Genomic DNA, 6,187 nt, shown 5'->3' with positions numbered 1-6,187 from the left:
CAAATGTTTAGTTGAAGTGGTTATTAGAACAAGTGAGTGCAGGAGAAATTATAGATTGTGAATTCGATGATAGTCAGAATTCTGATGAGGAACCACTAGAGGAGAATCACGATAGTCAATCAGAAAACTCGGCTGAAAGTTTAGATGAAGATTCCAATGCAGGAATAAGTGATCTTTATCTTGGTAAAGATAAAAAGACTAAATTTTGAAAATTTCCCCTATGAAGAAGTAAAAAGGCGCCAATGAAAAACATTATCTCTCACTTTCCTGGGGTCAAAGGATACGCAAAAACCTGAAAAACTGAGATCGAGTGCTGGCAGCTATTTTTTCCAGATAATTTACTGGGTGATATCACAAAATTCACAAATAAAAAACTGGATAAAATTAGAGAAAATTATTCTAGGCAAAGAGACTGCTTAGAAACTTCAATCGATGAAATCGAACCTTCAATTGGACTTTTATACAATGTTTTAACATTTTATTAGTCTCTTAATCGTAACTCCTTAAATAAATTAAAAGTCAGTAATAGTCTGATTAAGTATTTGCTCAATTGATGGGTTGCGGCGCGGCGCTCACACGCGAGTCAGGACGTTCCAAAGGTGGATGCGAGCGCTGGAGGGTTAAATGATCAAGCATCAGTTTTATCAGACCTTGTATGTGTCCTCAAGAGTTAAACAATTAAACAGATAAATTAATGAATAATGCTGCACAGCTATGGTAGTTAATAAAGGAATTTCAGTGATATGAGCGTGAAAATTGTGTACTTGGGTAGTAATGTTTGTAAACCCTTTTTGAGATTTTACAAGTGTGCAACTATATGATACTCTCAGACTGTGAAATGCCTTATTAGTAACTTAAAGTTTTGTGTCCTGTTATGTGATCAATAGAAATTATTAATAATAAGACTCTCATCACAGCCTTTATTATAATGGATTTTGCTCCCAAACATTTGTTTCTAGTAATATCAAACTTACATGATCTTCATGCACACAAGTACTTAATGTACTGTATGAGCTCCAGGAGCAAGAATGGCCCATTATATAAATGTCTTTATGTATTTGGGGGTGATTTTTTCACCATGCTGATGGATCCAGTGTGTGAGTTCAGATTATAAAACATTTGTGGATAATTATAGAGGATATTAGGCATATGAAGATCACATTATTTTGTGGTACCAAAATAAAATAAAAGTTAATATTAAGGTTATAATATATACTTATAGGGCAGTAAGACTGTAATTGGGAGTTATAGAATATAGATCATCTGTGTTGTATAGATATTAGTGGAATTACTGCATTACATTACAAAATGCTTCTAAAGTCCAGCTGATGTTGGAGATGCCAATTGCATTATATTAAAGAAAGGAAGCTTCCTGTTGGCTGCTTACATTTGTAAGCTTTTCTGTATGTGTAACATATACACACCATCACTGTATATTGAAATTTGACTATAACTTTGTAGAAATGTAATAGAAATAATTGTTTGGCAGTAATACCCTTTTTTTATAAAGGTTATGTTGACTGTCTTGTTGTTAATGATTGCTTTATTAGTAAGTGGAATTCTGATATTACTTTGTAACATTAACGATATACTGAAGTCAGAGATTTGCTGGGATAGCTCAGTTAGTATAGTGAAATGATGAGGAAACATATTTTTATGGAAAATAATACAGCTTGTTTAATATATATAGCACTGTGTTTTTGCACTAGAAAAATGAAAACTTAACCCAAGTACATGCCGTAAAGATGCTTTGGAGGGGTAGCGGAGGTATAGCTCCTTGTATTTTAGAAGTGATGGTGGTGGGAATCAGAGGGATTATATAGGTTGCCAAGAACAGAAGTTTGATGGAATGGGCTGATCAGGACAATGTGGTAGAGATTGAGCCCCAAAACTCCAAGTAGGCAGCAGATGGAGGGTAGAAGGGAAGAAGTCAGCCCTTTCCAGGGCCACAGGATGGGTTTATTCATTCAGGGCACAAAAGAGAGGCTTCCATTTCAAACTCAGGGAGAATCCAGAACCCAAAATAACATCACCATCGAGTAGCCTGTACTCTGTCCACCCTGGTTCACATGGCCAAGGCAATGTGTGATTCCAACAGTCTTCCTCAGGAATTAAAGTTCCTGCAGAACCTTCCAGGACAATGGCTACAGTGAATGACAAATTCTGTGGGCTCTCTATCCACCTGAGCATGCCCCACCACAACACAGGTAGGATCATGCTTCTTCAGTGGTGTTATAACCCTTTGTTGGTATTACTTTTATCAGCATCAGCAGGGTACAATTAGTGTTCCACATCAAAGTGCTAGGATCTCTCGGCACAGCAGTCTCAAGTGGCGTGTTTATTAAAGGAAATCTGTATATGTACAATAACTTTAAATTACACATAATTAATCCTGTCAACCCACTGTAAACTCCATTGTACATGAAGGTCAAATCATAATTTATAAATTTCTTAAAAAGCCACTTGTGGAGCCAGGATCATTCAGTCAGTATAGTGACTAGATTATGGGCTTGATAACTAGGGTTTGATTCCTGATAGGGGCTGAGATTTTTCTTTGTTGCAATATCCAAACCAGCTCTTGGGGTCCAGAGTTTTTATTGTAGAAAAACGGCCTGGGTGAAAAGCACTAAATGAAGATGAGTGGCTGCTCGCATTCACCGTTAAGAATGCATAGAGCTAAACCTCCACCCCCACATATCTTTATGACATGTTGCTCAATTAAGCACCACAGATAAAGAAAATTTGTGCACATTATAACTTATTCAAATTGTTTTGCATAATTAGACATGACCAATAAGAAAGTTGAAAGGAATAAGTGATAAACGGTATAATCATGACTGTGCATATATCCACAAACAAGAATGTTTGTGTGTGTGTGGATGTCACTAATAACTAACAATTCAATGTAAATATTTAAATTTTACTTTGACACAGTCATCATGCCACTGGATGCTACACCACCTTAATTTTTAATTCCCAATACTGACAGAAACATGTTATATTGCAAACATTTGAGATGAGTTTCACACTGCAACCATCAAATGCAGGGCACTGAAATTTTCTGTGGTGAAAGATCTTTGAAGAATATACAGCTGTGGTTGAGTTTTTCTTTTTCCAGTGTAGAATAAAACAAGGTGGGGGCACAAAATGTATATAATGCTCATATTTGATAGTCATAATTAACTACTAAGGCAAAATTCGTGAAGATTTGTGTGGGCATAGATCATAAACACATCTATAATTTTCAATGAAGCTGTTTTGAATTAAAAAAAGTACAACATCAACGATGCGGAACTTTATAGGTTGCATGTGATAAGTATCAAGTACATAATGAGGATTCATATAATCGAAGAGCCTGCACAGAAATAGATCGTTAATGTCAATGCATATTAATTTATAAACTGTCTGTTGTAAATATGCACATTCCCCTGTTTTTAAATTACAAGTTGTCAAGTACGACTTTCAGGACACACCATCCTTACTCAACGCTACGTTCGCTCATGACACATGATGCTAAAATTTACGGAAATCGAATCACTGACAACGATACTTGGCATATTACTATGTCCACTGCGGCTGGTTTTTGAGCGGTAGTAATGGTTTTATGCGTGGAGGAATGGTGTGGATTCCTAACGAGTGTGATTATCCGATACTGTTCTTGTGAGTTGTGTATAAACTCCAGCAAAGGAAACAAAACAACTCGTCTTGTGTGCCATGTGAGTAATGAATATTATAATTATGTTATTTCCCCTCTCATTAGGTTAGGTTATGTCAGTTGCGGTATGTGCCTTTTTAAACATTTTTGGTGCCAAGTCTCCGGTTAAGGGGGCCGTGAAAAATCAGGGAATCGAGTATACATCGTACAAGATAACTGTGCAAATTTGAGCTACAGATTAACAAAATTATGAAATAAAAGAGGACAGAAATATAAACTTAGGAAAAGTAGTTAGTGACAACTGAACATCCATTTTTATTACACCTTGTACTTTAATTCCATGCAACGACTTTTCTCAATGAAAATATTTATTATGGTGTCACAGAAGTTCATTATGTTTTTTAGTATTGTTGTTCGATTTGGTATCAAGAATCAGAAAAATGCCGTAACATATTCTTAGATTTTTTCAATAGTTTTGTGAAAGAAGGTGGGGGGGGGGGGGTTTCTGCATATTTCAGTGATTTTATTTATTAAAAAAACTCATTAGAAAATGGCAGTTTTAGTAAGGCCTGTACAACAGTCATAAAGTTCATCTTTCATGGTGCACAATCAGAAGTCAACATGGCATGTATACCGTAAAGGTTACACAATAAAAATCACAATAAATGTAATGCAACATTCAATTTCGAGCACTAGCAAGCAAGGAACTAAAGTGTGTCAACATCCTAAGACTGGCTAATCTAAGAGTTTTGAATGTCATGCAATTCTTCTTCCCTCAACCCCTATGTCATCTGTATTGTAATTGTGTCTATCCTGGCAAAGGACCAGTGTAAACCTGAACTAGATGGCTAACAATACCTGTGGGTGGCTGAAGCTGCAGACAGTTGATTATTTGACCAGTTCTTCTGCCTTCCAGCTCATGGAGTACCAGTGAACCACGAACTTCACAATTGTTTTTTTTTCAAAGTGTTGGCTAGACTAACACAGTTAACCTCAATGTTCCACTCCTGTTGTTACAGCAATATTATGCTTCTTTCAGATTGTTCTGTAAGTTGTCTGTTATCTTACTGCCTGTGATATTGTTAGTTGATTTGGAATGGTGTTTCCACTGTGCACATTATTACAGTCGTTGATGATGTATGTTGCAAATTTGCACTGCTTTATCTCACAAGGGTCACTGTTTGTGAATCTTTAAAAGTGCAGATTCTGTGTAACATTGTCATTTTTTACAGTGGAAGATTTTAGCCTCCCTGACCACTCCTTATCTAGGCTGGCGGTAGCATAGCTACTGGTAGGGCCTCCTTAGCCAGATTGGTCGAGGGGGAGAGGTCAGACTAAGACAGGTACCCTGGTCCTCCAGGTTGGGGGTTGGTCACAATGCTAAAAAGGAAGATGTTTTGAAACCTCAATCAAAGCCTCGAACAGACGGACCTAACAGAGGACCGAATGGAAGAGGAGAATTGAGGAGGCCATGGACTGAATACGGACCGGAGAGCCATAGGAGAGAGACCACTCCTTATACTGATGTACCACTCTTTGTTGGCTGTCAGTGGATGCTTATTCAATACATTCACAGCTACCTTCCATATCCAGAGGCCGTCTCCTCTATCTACAACATGAAGTCACCCTATGTCATAGTCACAAGGCCCTCAAAGTTCTATTTTTGGAGTCACATGCAGTTTGTATGAGGATTCCTGACGCTATTTTTTAATGTGACATTTAATAAAACTTCTTTCAGACATTTAGTTGGTGCCCCATCTTGTTTGAGCTCAAAACTGATCTAAGACAATAAATCTTTTGGACTTGTAATAGGATGGAAAATCTGCCTGTTTGAATGCTTCTGTCATTGTGGACAAAAACTAATATTTGGTGTTGCTTTATAAGATTTTAGGTTCTAATGATGAAGGAGTTGATCTGGGTTATAACACTGTTTGGACTTGTAGGTAGATAGCAACATTAATCTTGATGTAATAGTTTATCATCACTAGTTCATCTTGTTGTCAATTTTGCTTTGGTATCAAAACAGCATTCATTTTTGTGTTAACAATTATGTTAATTAAAATGGTGTACTTAATTTATTAGCTCAGTCAGTATCCTTACTGACTATGGACTGGACGACCAGGGTTCAATCCCAGACAGGACCAGAGAATTTCTCTTATAGCCTCTGCATCAAGACCGGCTCTGGGGCCCATCCAGCCCCCTGTCCAATGGGTACCGGGGTCCTTTCCCAGGGGTAAAGCGCGGCTGGGTTGTGATGCTGACCACTCACCCCCATCTAGTGCTGAGGTCAAGAAAGAGTAGGAGCTATACTACTCTCCCCTCAAGCGTGCACATGGCATGTAGCAGGACAACTTTACTTTTTCTTTTACTTAATTTATTTGAAGGAGCTTGTATTGAGCAGTCTTTGTTGTTAAAAATGTAATATGCCACTTAAAATACAGATTATTGACAACCAAAACAATTAGCCATATGTATCAGAGATCTGCTATTCTGACTGAGTTTCTGTTGTATTTTTCCTCAGTACCTCCAGAA

General features: G+C 37.3%; 1 protein-coding gene across 1 annotated transcript in view; it reads left to right on the top strand.

The window, feature by feature from the left end:
* The first annotated feature begins 3,072 nt into the window (after positions 1 to 3,072).
* Positions 3,073 to 6,187, top strand: part of dmrt93B (doublesex-Mab related 93B) — a 152,941-nt gene continuing 149,826 nt past the window's right edge. The window contains exons 1-2 of the mRNA XM_022073586.2: positions 3,073 to 3,134; positions 3,467 to 3,716. The gene's annotated coding sequence lies outside the window, so the exon portion shown is untranslated. The remainder of the gene's footprint in view (positions 3,135 to 3,466; positions 3,717 to 6,187) is intronic.

Source organism: Zootermopsis nevadensis, unplaced genomic scaffold (assembly GCF_977971745.1).
Source record: "Zootermopsis nevadensis isolate Lab colony 2312 unplaced genomic scaffold, Znev_1.0 Znev_ptg000031l, whole genome shotgun sequence".
Classification (NCBI taxonomy): Eukaryota; Metazoa; Arthropoda; class Insecta; order Blattodea; family Termopsidae; genus Zootermopsis; species Zootermopsis nevadensis.
This window is presented reverse-complemented; position numbering and strand designations above follow the sequence as displayed.